This window comes from Callospermophilus lateralis, chromosome 7, assembly GCF_048772815.1.
Source record: "Callospermophilus lateralis isolate mCalLat2 chromosome 7, mCalLat2.hap1, whole genome shotgun sequence".
Taxonomy (NCBI): domain Eukaryota; kingdom Metazoa; phylum Chordata; class Mammalia; order Rodentia; family Sciuridae; genus Callospermophilus; species Callospermophilus lateralis.
Window position 1 is genome coordinate 16,500,052 of NC_135311.1, and position 24,256 is coordinate 16,524,307.

The window sequence follows — 24,256 nt, forward strand, 5'->3', positions numbered from 1 at the left end:
GAGTCCAAGAACATGAGAAGCTCCTTGGGAAGGACCCAAGTGCTCCCAAGTCAGTTACTATTCTGGTCGCAGTTACCCCCCATGACCCTAGTCTCTCTGAATGCTGCTGATCTAGGGAATTCAGGACATTCCCTTCCTCCCCCCTCCCCCCACCATGAATCCTGGAGTTGAAATGTCCGTGACAGTGTCCAGAGGGGATATTGGGCTATTGCATCCCTTGGGACCAAATAATTTCTCTCCAGGAGAAAATGTCACTGCGAGTTATCAGGTGATGGAAGTCACAGACAGGTGCATGTGCTCTTGGGAGCGAGACGGGGGAAACACAGAAAGCGCACCCAGGCTGGAGCATAGATTCTCCTTGATGCATGAGCTTGTTGCCTTAATGATTTCATTCATTCTCTTGTAAGGGAAAGATTAGATATTTACGCCATAGAGAGGCACAGCAGGAGAAAGAAAGAGGGCACACTGGGCTGGGGGCAGGGCAGAGTGCACTTGCCCTGCCTGCTCCACCATGGCCAGCTGTGAGGGGAGGGGGAGGGGAGCCAGTGCTGGGGTCCAGTTGTCAGTGGGAGCCACATTCAGCAAGGAGCAGCTCCCGCAGGCAGTGGAGCTGTCTGAATGCTAAGGGACTCATCAAGGCCGAGTGGAGCTGTCTCCACTGTTCTGAGCCTCTGGCTGTTGTGCGGCCACTTCCTCTGAAGCTGAAGGGAAGGACCTATTGAGAAAGGCCAAGTTTAGAAACGACTTAAATAAGAACACCTACGGCCAGTGGAGTGGTTATCGAGCAACTCTGCTTCAGGCCAGGTCAGAGCCCTGTCTGGACCAATTAGCCTTGTTTTCCAACCCCACATGGGAAACATTTAACCCTATGTGCCCAAGGATGGTTACTGTCCCAAATGGCCCAAGTGAGGAGGTGTGGGTGCGTGGGTGCACATCCAGGGCTCTGCAGGAGGAAGAGCTCAGGGACGTGGAAACCCTTGCCTGTGGTGGGCACTCTGCTCTTGGAGTTGTGGCCCATCTTCTGAACCCACCCACCATGGCAGGGGGACCCTGGTGAAGGATGCTCATATGATGGAGCTTGGCCCCCACATCTCTTCTCTTTCCCTTTCTGGATTTTCAGAAACTCTTTTCTAGAAAAGGATTTCTTGGTCCCTTGGGCAGTCCCAGAAAAGTCAGGGTCCAGTTGGCTTTAGGAACTGGGGCTGGATGCAATGAGCCACTTTCCCAGGACCTGAGCTCTGAATTGCCAGGGGTGGAAGGAATACATGGTGGGGAGAGAGAGGGGTGCTGGAGGAAAGAAAAGCAATTCAGAGAATAATGAGGATAATGAGGCCAGGCCGGAGGGAGTAGGGGGGTAAATGAGCATCCAGCTAAGGCAATGGGCAGCCATCAGCTCCCGCTGAGCAGCAAGTAAACAAGGGGGAGTTGGAGTCCCATCCGTGACAGGGAGGCTTCTTCTGATTTTGAGGGTGGTGGGGAGCTAGGGGCTGGGTCTGGAGGGCCTCCGCCAGGCCTTGCTGGGTTGCTCAAAGAGCAGAGCTGGGCAGAGGTGGCCATCTGCATGCATTATTTAGTATGCTCTGGGTACAGGGCTGGGCCCTGGAGAGCAGTCTCCACAGCTCAGGGTTGGCCGCCCAGCCAGCTTTGCTCTCTGGGCACCTCCTGGGGCTCCCATTGACCCTGATTTCTCCTGCAGGCCTCTTTTGGAAAACTCTCTCTTTGCTTCAATTCTGGTATGGTCCTTCATGGGAGTCCAGGCACTTGGGAATTTAAGGTAGAATTCTAGGGATCCTGAGGTCTTGCTGCAAAATCCGCATGGAATGGGATATCTTGGCCTGAGTGGCTGTGACTGTGCTGGGGGTGCCCACTGTCCCTGTCTCCCCGGGGAATAGCCCATTCTTAGAAATGCCCCCGTTGGCACACTGCAACGTCAGCCTTCCTAGACCTTTCTGTCTTGTCTCAAAAGGCTGCCCGCTCCAGACTCTAGACTCTACATCCAGCTTCCTGCTTAACATCTCCACCTGGATGTCCAAAAGGTAGCTGAAATATAGCATGTCCAAACCTGAGCTCCTGACCTTCCTCCCCAAATGGGTTCTCTAGGATTTTCTTTTCTTTTCTTTTGGTATGAAGGATCGTACTCAGGGGCTCTTAACCACTGAGGCACATCCCCAGACCTTTTTTGTATTTTATTTAGAGACAGGGTCTCACAGAGTTTCTTAGGGCCTCACAAAGTTGCTGAAGCTGGCTTTGAACTCGCAATCCTCCTGCCTCAGCCTCCCAAGCTGCAGGGATTACAGGCATGCACCACTGCACCCAGTTCAATTTTCTAACCCCATGAACATCCATTCCATCTTGAGCTGCTCAGGCTGAAAAATCTTGATTCTTTTTCTCTTTCCCTGTACCTTAGACCCTATCTTCAATCTGTCAGCAAATCCTCCTGATTCTACTTTCAAAATATATTCCAGAAATCAGCCGCATCTCATACCTCTACCAGCATCTCTATTCCAGTCGCCCCCAGCTGAGTTCCTGCCTGTGAGTTCATTCCTCACTTGGCAGCTCGAGAGAGCTTTTTAAAGTTTTGGCTCTTCAGAGCCTTACAAACTCTCCTGCTCCCTTTCCCTTCTCACTTCATCTGTTACTCTCTCTCCTCCTCCACCCTTTTTGGCTTCAGCCATGCAGGTCCCCTGACTGATCTTTGAACATCCAAGTGCCCTCCCACCTCTGGGTCTTTGCACTTGTCTTTCTCTCTGCCTGGACCTCTGATGGCTCTCTACTCCCCGTCTTTCGGGTCTGCTCAAATGGCTCAAATGGCAGAAGCTCCATATGAGCAAGGGCCTTGCTTACTGCCACGTCCCCAGTGCCTGGGCTGTGCTCGGTCCCTAGAAGATGCTCAGAGAGCCCATTGTTGAATGAGTAGTTCTAAATTGTCACTTCCTTAACTCCCTCAGTTCCCTTTCCTCTTGGACTTCCTCCTGCTTGGTACCCTTTGCTGGCCACCCCTCTTCCTCCCTCTTCCTGACCATGGGTGTTCCTCCAAGCTCAGCTCTTGTTCCTGAATTCTCCTCCTGCCCTCTGTATCCCCCAGCCCACTCACTCCCTCTCCCAGATTTAGTAGTCACCTCTGTCTCCCCTTATTCCCTCTAATGTGATTTAAATGATTGTGTTCCTTTGATTATATTTTTGCTTGCTCTGAAAATTCTGTTCAAGGGGAAGCTTCTTGAGAGCAAGGACTAGGTATTGTGTCCCTTCAAGACCCAATTGCTCTAGGACCTGAGGGTGTTCTTTGAGGGTGCATGGAAGACATCCTGCTTCCCTCTTGCTTCCCCCTGGTCAGGAAAGACCTGGCAGTCTGAGATCTGCACAGAGCTCTTTAAAGGCACAGCATCAACTGCTGGTCGTTGAGAGCATCTGGGAGGCCTCATCCCAGAGTGATTCAGTGATTCCGGGTGATTCAGTCTCTGCTTGAAAACTCTTTCATGGCCACTCCTGGATCCCACTTGACTTATGTGGGTGTGAAAAGAGGAATATGGTAAAAGGGCAATTTCTCTCCAGGAGGTCTCCCTCCCTTTAGCATGATGGGGCAGTGAGGACCTGCCTGTCCCCAGCACAATGGAGCCACTTTCCCACTTTGCCCGTCAGACTGTGAGGCTGTGAAGACAGGACTGAAGTTGAAGACACTCTGTTCCCAGCCCGGTGCCTGGTACACAGTGATTACCTGGCAAGCAGTTTCTACACAATGAAAAGAAATCCAATCTTATGTGATAGAGGTGCTCTCTAGATCCTTCTCCTAAACCAAAGAAAATAGAGAAACATATTTCCCTATCTCTGTTCCCCATGTTTCTCTCTCTCTCTCTCTCTCTCTCTCTCTCTCTCTCTCTCTCTCTCTCTTTCCCCCCCTCGCCTTCACTGCCATTAAATCCTGCCCAAACACTTTCCTTCTCTAGAAACTTTTCCAGACCAATCTCATCTGACTGTTTCTTTTCTCCATTTCTTCTAAACACTCTGCACAGGGTATGGAGTATAGTCACTTGCGTTAACTAGGTTATAAGCACTTTGAATCTGTCTGCCTGAAAGCGTGTACTCCATGTCTGAGGGACCCAGAGGTCACTGAGCGTATTATACACTTCCTATTAGCCTGGGCCTTCTGCGATGGGGCTCTTTCTTTTCTGTTCTTTTCATAGCCTGGCCCACCATTCTTTATCCAACAAGTGTTCAATGATGCAACTGACCAGTACATAGTTGGCATTCAATAAATATTTGTTAAGAGAGAGGATTGAATGTTAAACCCAAGATGCACACAGAAAGAATGCTGGGAAACAGGTAAAGGAATACCAGTGTCAGCACAAATGCAGGTCCCTAAAATGACCCCATTTTGAGACAAATGAGGGAAGCTAACCAGCCACAAGGAAAACCCCAAATGTTCTTCTGAACCCTGCACAATTTCAGTATCTATTTTCTGTCCCAAGAGCAAAGTAACCATGCTGCCCTCTGGCCATGCAAGGGACTATTGAAGACCTGGGTTCAAATTTTGTCTCTAGAGCTCTCTGATGATACTGGCTATGTCACTTAACCTTGAACCTTCATTTCTGTATTTACATATAAGGGACAATTGTAAGTGTTTGGTGAGGATGAAACCTGATAAAGAGCATGCTCTTGGCACCTAGTAGGAGCTTAGTAAGTAATGACCCACATATTCCTGGCACATGGGGGATCTGAAAGGAGGCAGGTGGGAGGGGACTGAGCTCCAGTGTAGGACTGCCTCAGGGGGAAAAAAAAGCAAGTTTGTCGGGTGGGGACTCCCTTATGGGCGGAAACTTCTGGAGGACATTCCCCAAGGGCTCCAGGAGAGGACTGATTCACCAACACTGAAGCGGGGAGAGGATATGGCTAGAAATTCTGAACTGACAAGGAAAGTCAGGCCTGAGAGTGATAGAGAAGGGACCCACAGGCTGAGCCAGCAGGAAAGCACTGGGAGAACAGGGCTCAGCCAGCCCCTGGTCACCCCAGGTGGATTGAATATTACATCTTATGTACCCCATATAATCCACTGGTCTAGATACCATTATCATCTCCATTTCGTTGATGCTGAAACTAAGGCACAGTTCAGATAATATCCCGGGGTCTCAAACATAGACAACATAAAAGCTAGAATGCAGGGCAGGTGTGTCTTGTACCAAAGACTGGGCTCTTTCTACACTGTTCTGCTCATTCCCAGACCAGAATCTATTTCACCACTCAAGGCTTCTCTTCCTCCCTGCAGACCCTGAGTCTAGACTCTCAGGAAGTATACAGAGCGCTTTCCCACGCCCACAACCCCTACCGTACACAAACACACATACATGTGCACACACTCATGCACCTTCTAACCTGGGGTGGGGGGCATGGCAAGGCAGGAAGCTGGCTGAGTCCATTAGCACCACCAAGCACAACACATATTTATGGCACCAATTACAGCCTTCACCTCCCGCCGCAGTGAAGGCGCAGGAACGGCGACAGGAATAGTTGTGTGCACTGGGGTCTGAGGCCTCTGTAGCAATAACTACAAGATTACAGAGATAAATATGCAGCTTTATATAGAAATAATGAGATGGGGGAGGGGAAGATCAGGGTGATGTTAGCCAGTCAAGGCTCTGGTTGAAGAGACAGTGGCACCTTTCTGGAAATGTCCAGGTCACACCACCAGGGACCTTAGTCAAGCCAGGCAGGAGAGAGCGCAGCAGCTTCAGGGCAACCCTGCACAGGGCTGGAACAAGCGCCATGGATTCACTTATTTCCTTCTTAAGATGAGTGTCTTGATTCAGTGGAAGACCACAGGCCTCCAATCCGATCGCACCAGCAGACCCTGCTTGCCTGCTTTTCACCCGCTGGAGGGTGCTGTATGTTAATTAAGTGCTAGGCTGCCTGGGCTTCCCTCCAGAACAGCCTGAAGGTGGGGAGGCCAGGGTTCCTCCCTTGTGGCTTCAGATCTGCAATTAACAAAGAGCTAGACGACTCCTCACATGGTTACTTCCCCGTCCCTAGCCTTGAAGCTCAAAAATGTTCAGTGGCTGACAGAAACAAGACCAATGCAACTTCATACCAATGCCAGTACTAGGGCAGCGACCTGCCTGGATCCACATGCCGGGCTGAAGCTGGCTCTTGTGGCCCAGTTCTCACAGTGCCTCTCCTGGTCAGCTTGTGGGTCCTCTGTGTTGGTCCAGATTACCTGATCTTTGGCTAGTCCCTACCTAGCTAGTCTCTTTGCCACCCCGGGCAATCCCGTGCCTCCAAAGAGAGGCACAGGCAGGTTCCCTCCCCACCAAGCCTTGCTCTACCCATTTGTAAAGTACTACTGAGCCGCTCCTCCAGGAAGCTTCCCCAGGGTGATTCCACCGGGGTCCAGCTGCTTCTTCCTGATCCTCTTCTTGGACACCATTTTAACTGAACTAAGTGAGTCATCAGTCATTCAACAAGAGTGTGCTGAGTTCTTAGGCTCAGAGAACATACAAGAGAGAGCCAGAGCCATGCCTGAATCCTCCACGGGGACTCAGGTCTCCAAGACAGAGTATGATGGGGGTATATCCTTGGGACACAGAGGATACATAAGAGAGGTGGTGAGTGCAGGAGGCTACAGAGAGACTTTAAAAGGTGGAATGGTTTGGGCTGGACGGAGGTGGGGGATAGGTTGGCCTAACAGCGCCCTTGTGAGCAAGAGGCAAGAGGCAGGAATGATGGGCATGTTGAGGACCAGGCTGACTGAGGCAGAAGAGCTGCCATTCAGAGCTCAGGTCCAAAGTATAGCTCCAGGGACACAATCAGGTCCACAGAAGATATAGGAGCCCACTTTCTGTTGCATCCATTTGTCCCCCACAGCACTGGCTACAGGATTTCATACATACTTAGTGCTCACATCATTCCTAGTGACTGTGACTTGGGTCTCCCTGGTCCCAAAATAATTAAATTTTCACACTCTGCACCACAAAGCAGGTAAAAGTACCCGTGTATTAGTATCCTTTTCCCCAACTCTGCTGGAGTCCTCACCTGCCAGAGTTTGAGCCTATTCCTAAGGACAATGCTGGTGGGGCTGCAGGCGGGAGGGCCCAGGGGACTCACCTCAGGAGGAATCTCCAGCTCAGAAAGACTGCAAGCAAGATAGGCGTGTGAGCCTGGTCCCCTGCTCTGCAGCTCTGCAGATGGCTTGGCCTGGACTCAGCTCCTGACTGGAATGCATCCCTTTCTTCTTGGCCTATCAGGTTACTTATACTCATCTTTCTCTACCGATTATAATTCCCTCACCTGGGAGAACTCCCCAGGCTGCCATTACTCCCGGGGCTCTTGGAACCGTACACAATACACAGTATCTGCTGCTTTGCTCTGCCCGCTACCCAACGCACGTTACCTGTCTATAGTTAAATTCCCGCGGGTCAAAGAGGCTGTCTTCTATCACAGCCCCTCCTTCACCTCCTCAGGACCTCAAATGGTCTCAGGAGGAGGTCTCTAATGACACTGGCTGGGGAGGATGAGGTGGGGAAGATGTGTCCAGTGCCCTTTAGGTGATCTGTCTTTTTCTGAAGCTGGGCTGGGGAAGTTGGTTTGGGACAGTGACAAGGTTCCAGGATGCAGAAAGTTAGGTCCGTGCTTGAGCATGGACTGCCTACTCCAGGACGGAAGTTGCTACTCTTGTCTGGAGCAGGGAATAAGAAGGTGGGGACTCTGGCCGGGGTCAGAGGAGGCTCCTTGGAAGGTTGAGCAGAGACAGCTCCGCAGCCCCTGGACCTCACAGCCCTGGACATGGCCTCAGTGTGGGAAAATCCAGTTACTCTTCACCTGTCCATTCACCATAATGAAGCTGCCACCTTAGGAGACACGAGGGAGGAGCGGCACCAGATGTAGACTTCAAAGTGATTTATGTTGCTCCTGGGCCTGGGCAGGCGCACAGCCGCTGTTCAGCCAGCCCCATCTTCCGACCCGTCTGGCTGGCTCCTTGTGTGGGATATCATTTCAGTAAAGCTTACGTGGGGGATGCACAGGGACATTCGGTTGGACTGGTCAAAGTCAGCCCTGGCTATGAGAATGAAGTGTCCCCAGAGATCCTTCCTGGGGCGGAAGTGGAGTCCCCCACCCTATCTCTCAGAACCAATCAAGATTTGTGCCCTTGATCAATGACAACAGGGACTGATTTTCCCAGCCTTCCTCCTTACAAATTCAACAAAGATATCGAGTAAGGACTGTCCAAAGGCAGGGTCTGCAGACAGAGTACAGTCAGCCCTCTAAGTCAGATATGGCTCATCCAGGGAGACCCTCAACCAGGCAGAACTCAAGACATTGCATTTGAAGCCATGGGAGCTTGGCAAACATGCGCCTGCTCTCAGCCACCCAGGTGGGCTCCGGGGGGCATGTATTAGCTACACCCTCAGGACGTGGAACACAGCCTTATCAGCTCAGGGGACTGGAACATGCCATCCACACCAACTAGGGGCTCTGGGTATGCCCTCTCTAGTTCTCTGTGCCAAGTTTGTCCTCTGTGCTTTGAAAAACCAACTTGAACCTCAACTTTTTGAGACCTTCCCTGGTCAGTTCCAGTTGATTGTGAACAGCCCAGTGTCCACCCTAACATGTGGATTAGCCAACTGCCCCATCTCCCAGACCACAATGAGAGGATAATGCCGAAGACAAGGGAGTGCTGTGTGTAGTCATTAGTGTTGTTCGTTAGCATTTTCAGCTCTCCTTTTAGATACAGGGTGCGATTGCTTTGCTCCTACCTTTTTTAATAGTAAGAGTTGCCATATGAGGTTGGTACTGTGGCACATGCCTGTAATCCTGGTGACTCTGGAGATTGAGGTAGGAGAATTGCAAGTTCAAGGGCAGCCCAGGCAATTTATAAAGACCCTGAGCAACTTAGTTCAGGTGTCAAATTTTAAAAAAAGAAAGAAAGATAAGAAAAGGACTAGAGATGTAGCTCAGAGGTACAACACCCCTGGGTTCAATCCCCAATACAGTGTAAAGTGAAAAAAAAAAAAAGGGAGTGGGTTCTAAGTCTTGCTTTGGCTAATGACATATGCCACAGCTGCATGGAAGTCTTAAGGAATAATGCATGATTTGCCATATCCTCTTCCTCCTGATGTTTAAGTGTGGGAACACACATTGAGATGGAGCCTGGGTTGGCTTGGGTTCCTGAGTAAACTGGGTAGGGCCCCCAGCCAAACTGCAAAGTACACGTAATATGAATGAGAAATAAACGCCGGTCGTCTTAACTCACAAAATCCTGGGATTGTTTGTTGCTGCTGTATAACCTGGCTCATCCTGACTGATAACAACTTGTTCTTGATTGCCTGTTCCCAGCTTCTAATATACATCAGTAGCCTCAGTAGATGTTGCTGGGTGATTCAGTCCACAGGACTGGCCCAATTCTTACCTTTGATCAAGGAGGCATTTACAGTTTTCTAGATGGAAAACCTGAGGCTTAGCAAGTAGACAGAACCATCTCAGAACACATAATCGGAATCAAAAGATAAAAACTCCCTTCCCTTCCCACCTCATGGTAGCTCTTCTATCCCCCACCCCACCCAACCCAGAACTGTGAATGCACAATAGCCAAGGAACAGTGCTCTACTCACACTGGTGGCATACTGGATGTCCTTCCAGATGGAGGTTTCCCGGGACAGGTCGGAGGCCTCAAAGAGGTTGTCCAGGATGACCTCCCCAATCATGTCATGGCGGGAAAAGCAGTCGAAGTCAAAGACACTGAGATGCAGCTTACGGTCAGCCAGCTCCTCATAGGGGACAGGGAAGTGGAAGTTCTCATCAAAGGTGGGGTTCAGGGTCTTGCGATGCACCCGGGTCTGCAGCTTGCGTTTACGGTCAGGCAGGAGGTAGATCTTGACATAAGGGTCAGAGCTTCCACAAAAGTCCTTGGCAGGGAGGTCAAAGGCCTTCAGGATGCGCACGATCAGGGTCTCACTCTCGTAGTCGTAGCGTAGGCTAAAGTTGATCTTCCCACAGCTCTTTGCGGCCTCGGACTTGGCTTCGTCGCCGTCCACTGACTTCTGCTTGTAGAGCTCAGGCTTGATGTGGCCGATGCTGGTGGGCTGTTCCGCGCGGGTGGCAGCTCATTGCCATAGTCTACGCTGGAGACGTGCATCTGCCGTGGCAGGTGGCGCTTGAAGGACGTGTGCCTGGCGGAGGGGGGCAGAAGAGTGTGTCAGGGCTCAGGAGGAGGGGATTCTGACAGACCCAACTGTGTTGGCCCTGGCCCATCCTACCCCTGTGGCTCACCTTTCCTCCCTCTTGCGGATCCTACTTCCCCTCTGCACACACTCTGTGCACAAGGTTGGCTGTGAGCATTTCGTGTCTTAATGTATGTAAAGCAGTTGGAATGGTGCCTGGTGTACAGCAAGCTCAATGAACGTTAGCCATTGTTACCGTAATCATTTTCCCTGCTTTTCTGACGTCTGCTTTCTAGGTTTCTCTCCTAACTAGGCATAACTGTGGTTCCTCCAGGAAGCCATGACCCGGCCTTAGGACCTCTCCTCCTTCTCCTCCTCCTGATCCTCATCACCAGCAACACCATTTATGATTTACCATAGAGCAGGCAGTGGAGGGGTTAAAAGTATAGGCAGATTGCATCGGTTAATTTTGGCTCTGCTACTTTTCTAGCCATGTGACTTTGGGCAAGTTATTTAACCTCTCTGTATTATAAAAATAAGGATAATAAAAGTACCAATTATTTAGGATTGCTGTAAGGGTGAAATAGATTAACGTATAAAATGCTCAGGACAGGGCCAGGTGTAATAATCAATATATGCATTAGCTCTCATTAATATCACATGGATTCTTTAATGGACACCTCACAACAAACTTGGAAGAGTCCTTAGCCCTATTTTACAATTGGGGAAAGTGAGGTTTAGGGAAGGCGGCCAACTTGCCTGAGGCCATATGACAAACTCTGTCCCTGTGATTGCTAGCACTTTCATTCCTGCCCTCCAGTCTGAAGACCAGACTCCCTTTTCTTTTGGTTGGTCCCTGGGAGCCCGGAGAGACATTGCAGGAGCTCAGGAATCCACCAGAGCACTAAATTTGTGTGAATACAATTTCTTGTACATGTATGCACCGCATCTTTTAAAAATGCTTTCTGAATTTAGAGTAGGTTTTTAATCACTGTCTGTTGCCGGTATTGTTTTGAATTAAACGATGTCTTGTGTACAGTTGCTGTCATGCAAGGAGCTCTGGAGGATTTTAAAAGAATCTTCATTCTCAAAATGTTGGCCCTTGCTTTTACTCCCATGCACTGTGGACTGTAGCTATGGGGATTCACTGACATGGCTTCACACACCATGAATGCTCATGCCTCTGGACCTTTGCATGTTCTCTTCCCCCCTGCCTAAAGTTTTTCCTTCTCTTCAAACTCCCAACACCCTGCTACTCCACTCGTATTTCCCCCACATCCACACCTGTCCCAGGTGTGCACCACATCCACAGCACTCCACCTTGACATTTCCCCTTCAGTGACATCCTTCCCACATCTTCCTGGCATGGACCACACCCTTTGATTTAGTCTTTAGTCAAAGGACACATGCGATTACTCCTGGTCTCTGATCTTCACAGGCTGGAATCTCATGAATGCATCCAAAACAGGAAGCTGGCCATGTGAGGGTTAGAAAAGGAGGGGTGGCCCCTTCACCTGGTGGATGATGCTGGCTCTGTGGTCTGTCGCTGCAGCCGGGTGTGACGCATGATGTGCTCCTTAACTGACATTTGCACCTCCGCCGGGATATCTGGAGATGTGTGGCTGATCTTCACGGCCGCCTCCAGGAAGCCCAGGGTGCTGGGGTCCTTCAGCTTGTCCGCCATGTGGCCTCTGGAGCTGGGACTCTGGAGGGCCTCCAAAGGAGGGTTAGCAGCAGAGGGACTGGAGGCCTCCTTGTTCCTCCAGGGCATCCAGCACAGCTTCCAAAAGAGAAAGAGAAAAACTGCCACCAGGGCCACACCACACACAATAACTACCAAGGCGAGGAGGCTGACAGAGGTGCCTGCCCTCAGCAGGAGCCGGGCAGGGAGGGACAGAGACAGACAGGAAAGCAGGTGACAGTGTCGGAAGGGGGAGGGGGCACACAGAAGGGACAAAGACGGAAGAAGAGAAAAGAATGGTCATGAGAAAAGCTGCCAAGTCTGAGGGAGAGACGGTCTTAGGGTTGACTCCCGATGGTCCATTTTGTGAAATATCTGCAGCCTTAGGTTCACCTCCGTCTGGTTTCTCCAGGGTTATCCCCACCCCCCACCCTCCACCAGCTTGGGAGCACCTGGCTGCCTCTCCTACTGCCTACTGACATGTGCACAGGGAAGGCAAAGTGATTTAAATGGCAGTCTAAGCAAATGTGCAAATTCGTGAAGCGTGCATGTTTAGATGCCGTTGGAATTTCAATTAGAGATGTTACTACGGGCAGACTTTGAACAGTGATTTTTTTGTATACAGATCTCTTCCCCAACTGGCTGTGAAGCCCTGTGGGGTGGGGGGTGGAGGCTAGTTGACTCACCCTCCCCTCTTCTTTGTCCCACCCCCATTGGGCCCAAGGCTGGAGCTCATTGTGTTGACTTCAGGGAAATGGGGTCGAGCCTCATCTCCTTGAAGGCAGAGACTGGCTGCTTCTTCCCACAGCCCTGCATGCAGGAGGCCCCCATGAACACTCGTGTTGACGTAGAATCTGATCTATACAGTATGTCAAAGATAACCTCAAAATACAAATGATTCTGATAGCCCTCCTTCTCCATTTCTATGGCTCTTTGAGAGCTTTGCTGTAAAGCTGGTATTTTTAGGCATGGTGGTTGATTTGGAGGTGGACACCCACTGCCCCATGCCCAGCCCACTCCTGAACCAAGAGATGTCCATTATCTCAGGAGAGCTGTAGCGGGGTGCCTGCCTTTGTGAGAAATCACTCAGCAGACCTCTCATCCACTTCCCTCCCCAAACCCAGGAACGAAGCTCTGAACCTCAGGCCTCTTCTTGATTTGAGTAGAGAAGTCAGAAGGCTCTGAACCAATGGCTTGCTTGTGGGCCAAATGGTCAGCGAATAGAAACGGTCACTGTGGACAAGTCAGCAGAAGAGTTTTGTTTGGCTTGCAATATGACTGAAAAGTCACCAAATTACATACATCATCGCCCCAGATTTCTGACTTTTCTGGAAGAAGCTGATGACTTGGTAGCTGGACTTAGGTTCCGCAAAGTGGGAATTGGCGACTCCTTTGCGCTCCCTGCCAGCTCAACCTGGCACTCTCTGTTCCCCTGCGGCAGGCTGGTGGGTTTCAGTCACTGGATTAGTCTGCTTCAGTGCCAATCTTAGGACTGATGGTGAGGAATGACTCCACAGGTACCGAGGCCAGGCTGTACCTTTACAGATGGGAGCAGTGTCCCTGAGCAGAGATTTGCCTGCAGTTACAGGTTGGTCAGAATGCAGAACTCAGACCAGGGTCCAGATGCCCACTGCCCGGCCTGGCACTCTCTGCACTGTCCTGGTCTGTTTGTCCCTGGTGAAACCACAGGCTCCTGAAGGCTATGGTGATCTTGTTCTTTTCACATTGACTTGACTCATGAACTAGCATAGGAACTGGCACAGGAGAGTGAGCGAGTAAATGAATGGCATATAAAAGGGTGTAATTATCTCTCTCTCTCTTTTTAAAGGGTGTGATTATCTCTCATTTAAATTAAGTTTAACCAACATTTAGGGAGCATTTGGCATGTGCCAGGTTCTGAGCTAGGCTTGGGGTACAAAGATGCCCAGTCCTTCCTGGAGGGAGGCTGGGTACTTTCCCTGAATACAGGTTCAAGGAAAGCTGTCTCACATCCAAAGAGATCTGAGAAGGAGGTGAGAACTTCAGCCACACTCTCTGGGGAGCCAGCATTGCCTTTCAACTCCCTGTTGAGGGTAACTTCCCTAGATCCGCTACCAGGTACCTCCATGAAGAGGGAATAATAGCAGAGAATCTTCAAGTTCCTAGCCACGTACCACCGCCTCTGTCTCCTGCCCAGACCCTGCACAGAGACATCAGGGCCTTCCCCTGGCCAAGAGATGGGGCTGATCCTTCCTCTAGAGACTGCCAGGGACCAGAAAAATTGATTGATTCTAAGTTAAAGGTCTCTAGTGTGGTGAGCACATGCCTTGGGGCCACAGGAAAAGAGATCATTTTAATGCATATTTATTATCTCATATAAGAAATCAAAAATTTATATGCAGATTGATAGTAATAACAGCATTTTATTATTGGGTTTAGTCAATTTATTCAACATGACTATGTCCAAGGTTCAAAATGCTTTTTATATTCTTGTTCACTCAATCCTTTCCAATGAAATAGGTACAATATGATCCTGATTTTGTAGACATAGAAACTGACACAGAGAGTTACATAGATTTCCCAGGTCATGTAGCCCGTAAGGGGTAGAACTGAGCCATAACCCAGCCAGTCTGGCTCTTCAATTTCACTGCTATAGAACACGTATATAACCTGGGGACAAGTAAGCATCTATTGGAGGTACTAACTCAATATGTTTTTGTTATGCATTCATGATCTAAATGGCTTGGGGACTATTTTTCTAAGCCTTTATCCTCCTGGGATCATCAGGAAAACGACTACAGATGTATGTGTCCTTATTCTATGTGTCGGGCCATCTCCAGACCCTTCAAATCCATTCTGTTAACAGCTGTTCTGGATGCATCTTCTGCAATATGAGTCACCTTAAAACAAAAGGTATTTCTAGGGCCTTGCTTTCCTTTGATCATACATTTTGCTTGCTCTGGTAATAATTAGAATTTTAATGAGAAGGGGGGAATGAGGGGGAATCCAGAGAGCATAGAGTGCATTTAAATGTTCAGGCTGACAAAAAAAAAAAAAAAAAAAAAAAAAAAACCTGAATTCATAAATGAAAAGAGAGGTGGGTGAGGGGAGGGGCCAGGGGAATCAGTTTTTCCTCAGTGTGGTTGCTATTTTGATTGCTTCGCCACGTGACCCCCAGCTGTTGTTCCCTGGGAGCTGTGATTCCCTAATCACAGAGGCAGAGGATATGGATTATTGGGAATCAGCACCCAGCACTTGATACTGGTTATAAAAGGCCAGGAGGCCCATCCTATGCCTGGAGGATCTTCTTCCAGGAGAGCCTGGGCTTTTGACATCTCACAGGCAGTCAATGCAAGAAAAATTGGCTTTCAAACAGAGAGGATTCATCCATACAGGGTATGCAAGGTGGTGAGAGTGAACACGACAAAAAGAGCGGAATCAGGCCAGGGGGAGGAGATGATTATAGAGGATTTAACCCCTTTAAAAAATTAACACATATGGCCTTGAACTCAACCAGCCTTCACCCCCTGGTGTGTTAGTCCGATTTGCATCACTATAACACACACCTGAGATAATCAACTTATAAAGAGAAAAGGTTTATTTTAGCTCACAGTTTTAGAGGTTTTCATCTGTGTCAGTTGATCCTATTGTGACACATCATGGGGGGAACATGTGGCAGAACAAAACTGCTTTCCTCAGGCCAGGAAGTGAAACAGAGAAAGGTAGAGGGAGGTGCTGGGGTCTTGCTTTCTTCTTCAAGGGCACACACACTATAATCTGAAGACCTCCACCTTTTAATGCTTCCTCTACCTCCCAATAGTGCCACTCTGGGAAGCAACCTTCCAACAAATGCCTTTGGGGGACATCCCAGATCCAAACCAGAGCACCTGGAGAAAGGTACACTGAAGTTGGGAAGGGATGCAAGCTCCTCAAGTTGTGTACCTTCCTACCTTGGACTTTTGGGGCCAACACATCAGTACATGTCGCCTCCCTAGGAAATTACAGGTGACAAATGGCCTTCAAAACCCCTTTCCCACTCACAGCTTGTTTGAACTTCAGCCCCGGGAGGCAGATGGAATTCTGAGGGCACCTCTGGCCCCTCTCCGAGTTCTGACCCTGTGGTCTTCCTGTGTATACCTGGAGTAGCCCCTGGCCAAGAGGTAAGTCTCCAGTGACAGCACAGCAAAAAAGAAAGTACTTCCTAAGTATCTGTTTTCTTCCTCTGACTCTTCTTCTTACTCTCTCCTTCTGCTTAAAGAGAAAGAAGCCTTGCTCATGAAGCTCAGAAGACAGGGCTCATTGAAAGTCCATCTCCATTTTAAACTGTTTGACAAACTGTGTAACCTTTCTCAGCCTCAGTTTTCTCATCCATTAAATGGAACTACTATATTATTTACCTCATAGGGTCCTTGTGAAATTTAAATGGGGTCAAAAGTGTATCAAAAATGCTGAGGTCGGCGCTTAAGAAGGTAGCAAGTAGTAGAATAAACGTTAGGCTATTTTTTAACTAGAATTGCCTAGTTTTGAACATCCCTTAGTTTTGAGATTTGTTTAGTGGGCAGAACACCTGCAAACCATGAACGCTAATACAGATAGCTTTAACCTTATCATTACAAACCAAGAATAATCTTGCCCGCAGAAACAATATAACTATTTCCTACATTTCCAGGACCCTCTGTGCTTTGAGACATAGCACAGACCATGTTAAAGATCACACATCTCCAAGTTTCTGTTAATATCTGTTTGCTTGTTACTTTCCCCCTTGTTTTGTTGTTACCATTACCACCCAGCTGGTGAACAGGAGTTCCAAAGAGTTCCAAAGAATAAAATTGTGAAAGAAAAATGTACAATCAAGAACATCCTATGTTCTTGCCAAGTTTTCCTGGAAAAAAATTTTTTTTATACCAGGAATTGAACCCAGGGGCACTCAACCACTGAGCCACATCCCTAGTCCCTTTTATGCTTTATTTAGAGACAGGGTCTCACTGAGTTGCCTAGGGCCTCAATAAGTTGTTATGATTGGCTTTGAACTCAGATCCTCCTGCCTCAGCCTTCTGAGCTGCTGGGATTATAGGCATGCACCACCACACCTGGCAGTTTTTCTGGAAATTAAGGAAAAGAAGTCCATTCCTGTTCCAGTAGCCCTTGGGCTTCTGGTTTGGGGAAACAGAGTTGCCTATGGAAGAGAAAAAAGCTATGGGATTAGGCTTTGGAGACACACCCCAATGACATGGCACTGTACAGGTGCACATGGCTTTGAACGCTGGCTGGGGGACTGGACTTCACAGGTGCTCGGAAGCAGGGTAGACATCTCAGATGGGCACTCGTGCCAGAATGACCACAGAGCACATTTTATTCACATTACTTTCTAATTGTGTGACCCTGAACTAATCCTTTAACCTCTCCAAACTTTGGTTTTCTATTTTACTTAGTGAGGAATCTAATGACTCCTATCTCACAGGATCACTGTGAATATCACATAAGCTAACACTTTGAGCCCAGATGCTGGTATATGGTGAATACCCCCCAAAATGCAAGTTGCTGTTATTCATTGTGATTTGTGGGGTTTTTTGTTGTTGTCGTTGTTGTTGTTTTGTTGGGTTTTTTTTTTTTTTTTTTGGTTTGTTTTTTTGGTGGAGGACAATAGTTTACTGTGTACAGAACAGACCCAAAGGGAGGCCTTTGAGGAACAGAAAGGAGATACCAGATGAGATGGCAAAGCATCCGAGGGACCCCAGGACCCTCTTCTTTCCTGAAGTTAAGATCCCCCTGAAGGCCATCATGTTAAGACCTGCCTATTATCATCAATGAGACTGGGTGTCAGGGTGATGGCCCATGGCCTCCCTCCTCTTCCAGAAAATGCTATGCTATTAATTAGCAGCCCAGATCTTGCTTCTCACCCCTCTGACAATCCTTTCTCCAGAGACAGAGCCCTAGGCCCCCTCCCCTTCTCTCCCACCATAGTGCTCAGATTCCTCAGCCAGTTCTTATCGCTTGCTATTGTTCCAATTTTTCTAATGGGCTCCCATGTCAGGAAAATCCTTTTTGTAACAGTCACAGGCATTCTTGCTAACAGATCATAATTGAAAAGATAAACTGGGGGGAGGAATCGAGAAGAAAGGACCATTTTCCTGCTTTCCCCAGGGCCTGGAGCTGCTGGTGGACCCTCAGGAATGTAAGTGCTCAGACCCTGCAGAGCAGAAGCTGCCTTAGCCTAGCCGTCCTTCAGACACAGATGGAGCCATGGGCAAAGCACAGCCCAGGGACCAGAAAGCAAGTAAGACAGAGGCCCCAGAGTCTAAAGGAACAGTTTAGGCTGGGAAGTGAAGAGACTCTGGATAGATCCATTAATATTAATGATTTTATAGGCTATTTATGTCTACACAGTAAACACGTGCCCTTTACATTATCTCATTTAATCTTTACAGCTTCCCAGAGAAACTGGTGTTCACCTTTTAAAGATAAATAAACTAAGGATAGAGATGTTAGCTAAGTAACTTGTTCAGGGTACTCTGCATTAAGAAGAAGAGGTGGGATTTGAATCTAGGATTTTCTGATGCCAAGATCCAGGCTCTTGAATCAGGCATCTCAGGGCACTGGAGGTGCAACTAAAGAACTATAGGATCAAAGTTTGGACAGAGAAACTAAAAGGGGAAGCATTTCTAAGTTGTGATCAATAGAAGATGGTAAGCAGGGGGGGGGGGTATCCTCTAATCTTAGGCCTGAACCTTGAACTTGGGCAGACCCCTGCAGACTTGGATTATGACTGCCCCCCACAGCACCTCCAGCTTTCTTCTTCCCTGGAAAGTAAATATCTTGCAGTAAATATCCAGCCACCAGACAACTAACCAGTGGCCCCTGAAAAGTACCATACAGACATATGCCTGAGAGTGTGTGTGTGTGTGTGTGTGTGTGTGTGTGTGTGTGTCTGTTGGGAGAACAGACAGAGGCTATTCTGTGCTGAGACTCAGACATGGTACATTAATGATAAGCTCTGTTGTGGCTTGTAAATTCATTAGGAGAACTGGATTTAATTAAAATGCAGGGTTAGGGGAATGGGGAGTAGAGGGCCACTGTGTTCTTCCCTTCTTTAGAGATCCAAGACCGACTACCTATGGGGATAATTAGCAGAGTCCAAACAGAGAAGGAATTAATGTTCCTGGTAAACCTGTGAAGAGGGAAGACAATGCCAAGCTAATTACAGCCACACCAAGCTTTATGACTGGGTGCCCACTTCCACCATCATTAAGAAACTCAGAAATGTCCTGGAGACTAATGTTTCATAGCTAACAGAGCATTGTCACTAACTTAGCAATTATTAGTATTAGTATTTTGGCAGATGGTAACTGTACCTTTCTACCTGACTCATCAGGACATGTAGCCTCTCTGAATCCAAGATCTAGGCTGGAGTGATGGAGGGGAGGGGCAGAAAGAAAGCCATAGAGATTATTTTCTGTCTGTCCTCTTCTCTGTTTGTATGTGCAACTAGTGAAAGGAAAGCTCTGTGTGGGTCCTTGGGGAGCAGGAAAAAGAGTTTAGCACCCCAAAAGAAAAGGGAGAGATAAAGTGTCATTCTATCTAGAGTACCCAGATCAGGATGCCCTGCTCACTTCTGCTGTCACAGGTTCCTCTGACTGCAGAACCTGGTGGCTCAGTCCTTACAGGACCTTCTCCTCAGCAAGACTGGCAGAGATGCTACCTAGCTCAATCCAGACTTTCTCTTACCATGCTCTCCCCAACTTCAGACAACTCTACACAGACCCTAAAGAAAGCTGGCCTGATCCTAATGCCTCAATGCCAGTCCTAATTATTTGCAGCCATATGTTTTACCCTTGACTCTGTGGATGGTAAAAGACAGAGTAAAGTTGGAACAATTAGAAAAACATGCAGCTTTTGTACAGAGCTTAAAGGGATGATGCACATTGAAACTATCTTCCCCATTTGTAATTGCCACGTTCAGAGAGAGAAGAGAACCATCTAGGACTATAAGTGCGAGATACTAGACCTCACTTGAAGAAAACTAAAGCTTAAAAATACACGAGTTAGAACATCATCCCATGGGTGCTTCAGGATCGGGCATTGTTCCCTTCTTCAAAAACGGCAAAATTTGCAGGATTCTTTCCTTTCAGCAAGAAGAGTGAAGGAGTAGCTGATTATTCAATTGTAGAAACAGGACTCTGTTTTAATGAAATGTTGTACACTTAATTTGCCATCAAATTGTGCTCACCTAAATTCTTAAGGACCCAACATCACACAGGGAAAATATTCTCTGTGTTGCAAAAAACCAACTTCAAAGCCAGGTGGCTAAATCACAGACCATCTCCAGAGTCATTAGCAAAGTGAATAAACATCACATGCAGCTCAAGGCCAAGGGTAAGCTGGCTGTCAGTCTGGGAGGAGAGAGGCAGCTTGGGTCTCCCATTGAGTCCCTGCATTTTCTAGAATATCTCTGCTTACTACCTTGAGCCCAGAACTCACACTCCCCACACCTAACCCTCTGCAACTTGGCCTAAGGGAAGAGATCATTCATTTCTTCAAGGCACATGATACAGGAAAGGTGAAGAACTGCTTGTCACCCTAATCCTAACCCTAACCCTAACTTGGGTGGGTGTATTAAGGAGGAAAGCAGGCCCTTTGCCTTGAGAGTTTTTAAAAAGAAGGGTATTTGCTTTTAGCTCAAACAGTTAGGGCATGGGTGTTTTCAAGTCAGTGTCTAATTAACTGAGATTTTCCACGCAATTCCTAGCATTGATTCTGGCACATTGGGAGGGTCACGGTAAATGATAGTGGAGTCTGTATCTCAGAGTGTTACTAGAAATCCCATGAGTTAGAGACTCAGAACAGGAGGAAGGCAGGGGAAAGCGTTAAATGATAAAGGGAGCTGGGCATGCTCTACCCGCTTGCATTTTTCATAAAACTGCAAATGACAAGATCCAGCATTTCTCTGACTGGAGATTCTGGACTCAGGCAGTGGAGGTGAGATGTAGGGAGTAGGCTGGGAGGTGAGACACCTGGGGCTCTGGTCCTGAACTCTACACCATCTCCCCAGACACTGTGCTCACCTAAATTCTTAAGGACCCAAAGCTACTCTCAACCACTTTCTTTCTTGTGCTATGACCCAGGGTCTCCTCTCTACTTCTCCTATCCCTTTCAGTCTCCAAGCTTGGCTTTTGGGCTTCCTGGGGCTTGTGACTCAGCAACCAAAGTTCAAGTTCCCCAGGGCTGACAACTCAAACTTGCCTTTTGAATCAGCCTGCAGGGAAGGCATATTGATTCATCTGGACTGACTGACTCTTACCCCTCAGGCTTCTCTCACCCTCAACCTGGCTGTCCAGGTACCTATCATTCCAGACTAAAGGACATTTCTCTGGACAGAACACCAATGCCTCCCTACTGCCTGGATGTGCTACACACAAACACCCCAACAACCCCCATCCCCACCACCAGGATTTCTGCCCTGAACAGATAGGGGGAACCCCAGGTAGAATTCGACAGGTGTGTTCTCACCCTCTAGGCTATGAGGGGTCAGAACCAGCAGTAATGCCCCACTGGAGATGGGTCATTGGAGGAAAAGACAGAAGAGAGCTAGGTAATAAGGGGAGACAGGAAGTGACTTTGGCTTGAGGAAAATTCTCTGTCTGGTGGGTATGGGGAGTTGGGTGATGTAGAAGCAGATGACACCAGAGAACCAGAGTCTAATAATATTTGGGGAGCCTGATCTGTTCTGAGAATTTCCAAGGAGAACCAACTGCCCAGCCTTAATCATAGTACCATCCTCTAGAAGTTCTTCATGTCTATTCTCCATCCCTTCTGCTGCAGTAATCAACCCATTGATTAACTAGAGAGAGAGAGAGAGAGAGAGAGAGAGAGAGAGAGAGAGAGAGAATGCTAGAGCAGGGACCCCTACAACTCATACAGGTCAGAGGTGAGCTCCAAATCACCAAAAGGCTGGATATAGACCAGTCACACACACACACACAAAAGCCTCCCTTGGCTCTATTTCTAACCTGGAATACACCTCTATTTCCCACCCTTAACCTCAAATGAAACTAGGGCTCTGGAGCCTGCACCCCTGGGGAGCTTACCCCACCTGTACATGATCATGGAACCTCCACTTCCGACCCTGGCCTCTTGTCCCTGGAGAAGCGGGTGGGAGACTAAATGCCCACTTCTAGCGACCCCCTAAACCTCCTCTCTCTCTCCCATGCCAGCGGTGTGGAGCCACCGGGAGACTCCCGCATATCCCTTGGCCCAGCGTCAATGGGGTGGGGGGTTGAGGAACAAGGAGAGGTGGACTCTGCGGAGTCCCAAGGAACCCCAGCGCCTTGGTCCCTGCAGGATCTCCCCACCCTCACTCCGCATTCTTCCCAGCCGGTCCTCCGGAGGGGACGCGACCCTGTACATCCTCCCACCGGCACTCTCCACGCAACGGGACAAAGAAACCCCACTGCAGCCGGCAAGCGTGACCGCAGGGCACTGGTGCAGCAGGTAAATACCCAGGGCCAGCCTTTGGTCACACCACCGATCCTTCTGCGGCTCCCGCCGCCAGGGCGCGACAAGCCATTCCCGCTGTTGCGACTCCTGCGAGACGTCGCAGCTGCACTCCGGGCCCCGGCCCCGCGGGGCTCGGGCTCGGGACTCACCGGCTCCGGCGAGCTCGACTCGACTCGGGCTCCCGCCTGCACTCGGCGGCCGCCTGGGGCTGCGTCGGGCGCAGAGTCCGCGAGGCTTGGGCAGGAGGCGCCCTCTTGGCAAAGTCGGCGAGAGGCACCGGCTCAGTCGCGCACCCGCCGGGAGTCCGAGTGAGTCAGAGGGAGACCGAGGGAGCGAGTTATAGGGGCGAGGGGGGTGTGGGGGGAGGACGCCGCGACAGCCTCCCCCACTCCGCCTCCCGACCCCCGCCCCCATCGGAGACGCAGAAAGCCACTAGCAGCGGGAGAGACACCCGGACACAAAGACCTCGTGCCAGCCGCAGACCCAAGTTTCTCCCTAACCCAGGGGGCTCGGCGTTTACCGAGAGAACAACGGACGGTCACATCAACTGACGAACTCTAGCACCTGGACACTGCCAAAGGGGACAAGCTTTTTCTGTAGCCAGTACGTCCCTCGGCTCCTGCTGGACCCACTGACCCCTCCCCTGGCAGACAGCCTGTAGGGCGAGCCCAGAAACGCGAGGGAAACTGAGGCCCCGAGGGTGTCGTCTCCCGGGAGCTTTCCGCCGGGTTCCCACAATGGTCACCCGAGAGGGGCAGGGGGTTCTGTCTCTCCCGATTCCCTTCAGATGTCTCCTTGCCCTGCAGGAGATGGGCCAGGGGACGGTGTGAGGCTGGTTGCGAATCCACAAGCCCAGGCTGGAGTTCTCGCTCTATCTTCCCGGCTATTGGGGCGAGTGTTTGGGGCATGGGGACGGCCAAGATGAGCATCCAAGAGGGTAGGGGGTCCTGGGTCTCCCGTTACCTGCGTCGGCAGAGCTCGGACTCCTCTCCGGGGGCTGCAGTTCAAAGCTCCGACAAGTCTCCACGTCCAGCCCAAGAGGAGGCGGCCGGGCCCGGCACAGTGAGGCCAGGACCGCGAGCGCCGCCTGGCACCGAGGCCCTCCGGCCCCCCACACCCCGCTCATGCCCTGGACACCCAGGCCAGCAGAGCAGCCTCTCGAACCCTCACAGCTGCGGGACTGGGGCGGGGCAAGGCGGCCCCAAGAAGACCCTCCCCGCAGCGGCCCCCTGCGGCTCTGTTCTGCTTTTAATCACTTCCCCGCAGGGTCCCCGCCCCTCACGTGGCATCCCGCGGCAGCTGGCAAGTCTGGCGCCTCCTGGCCGCCCCCTCGACACTCAGGGACTGGCCTGAGTCCGGGCTGGTTCCAGCCCCGTTATCCCGCACCTTGAGGGGGTTGGTTGCAAGACCAGGGAAAGAGCCCGAGTCCCTCTCCGCATTCAGTATCGGTTGTGACCTTGGTCCTCTCTGAGCCTCAGTTTTTTTCTCCCGTAAAGAAGGTATAATGATTATGAGTGTTTCATGGGCCCCACGGGATATAAAGATAGTGCTTGTGGAAACGCTGGGTAAATAGCCACATGCCACACAAGTGGCAGCTAATAGATAACCCCATAATAGATGACGTGGCTGTGAGTGGGAGGACCTTGACAAGAGAAGTTAGTCAGACTTGCCTCAAGTCCCATCTTCGGAGATAGAAGACCCCAAGATTGCGGAGCGATGCAAACTGCAAGAAGACTTTCTGAGCCCCGCAATCCTGCGGTCCACAGTACCCGCACGTTGCTATGGCGACGGGAGACAGCGGCAGTCTCTCTCCATGGCAACGGGAGGGGAAAGTTTCTGGCGAATAGGAATGGGGGGCATTTCAAGAGGGTGCCCTATTCCCGCCAGACTCACCTCCCTGATCAGGTGCAATCCCACCAGAAACAATGTATCTTTTTCAATTAAGTATAACGAGGAC

At 49.8% G+C, this 24,256-nt stretch overlaps 1 pseudogene; it reads right to left on the minus strand.

Moving 5' to 3' along the window:
• Positions 1–414: 414 nt before the first annotated feature.
• Positions 415–23,425, minus strand: LOC143404073 (synaptotagmin-6-like; annotated as a pseudogene).
• Between the last annotated feature and the right edge of the window lie 831 nt (positions 23,426–24,256).